The sequence below is a fragment of the Morone saxatilis genome, unplaced genomic scaffold (genome assembly GCF_004916995.1).
Source record: "Morone saxatilis isolate NCDOM2014 unplaced genomic scaffold, NCSU_SB_2.0 Contig14, whole genome shotgun sequence".
Lineage (NCBI taxonomy): Eukaryota > Metazoa > Chordata > Actinopteri > Moronidae > Morone > Morone saxatilis.
The window spans coordinates 21,896,565-21,897,229 of record NW_023339696.1 but is presented as its reverse complement, the minus strand read 5'-3'; positions in this window follow the sequence as shown (position 1 = coordinate 21,897,229).

The following is a 665-nucleotide window of genomic DNA, read 5'->3' as shown; positions in this document are numbered from 1 at the left end:
TGCAACATTTAAATGAAATCGATCCAAACTCCATGAAATAGTTTTTCCAGCTCTTAAGAGTGAGATTAACTTCCTGATTCAAACTGTCACTGATATTAGCTTCAGTGCAGCTCCACACTAACACCGCGCGCTGCCTCGGCTCGTAGAGCTGTTACCGATAGAAAAGATCTGTGCGTTGGCATCGTCTCTGACCCGACCGATGTCTCAGGGTTTAAATGTGAGGAATATTATTGGTGTTATTGATTGTTTACAGCGAGATGTCAGTGAGTTTGTTGTTTAAGAGTTACACAACGTTGAGTTGTGACGTTCCAGACAGGCTGACACAGGAACCGGAGTTACACAAGACGGCAGAACATCAGACTGACTGTTGGTGGATGTTAAGGTTTGATGGTGAGTCTGTAGTAACAGTGAGGACCTGTACCTTATTGATCGTACACTTAACATGCATTAGTTCATTTATATCAGCTGTCTCATTCTCCTCATTTCACACAGGTGGAGATACTTTGGTTATTGCTGAACACAAAGTCAGAACCGATCAGAAGGATTATTGTAGTGTATTGATCACTGGTTCATTAAAGCTGAATCTTTAAATCCGTCCTGTTCCAGACTCACAGCTCTGCTTCTTCACATTTAACTGACTTTAGGTTGTTGTTGTTGTTGTTGTT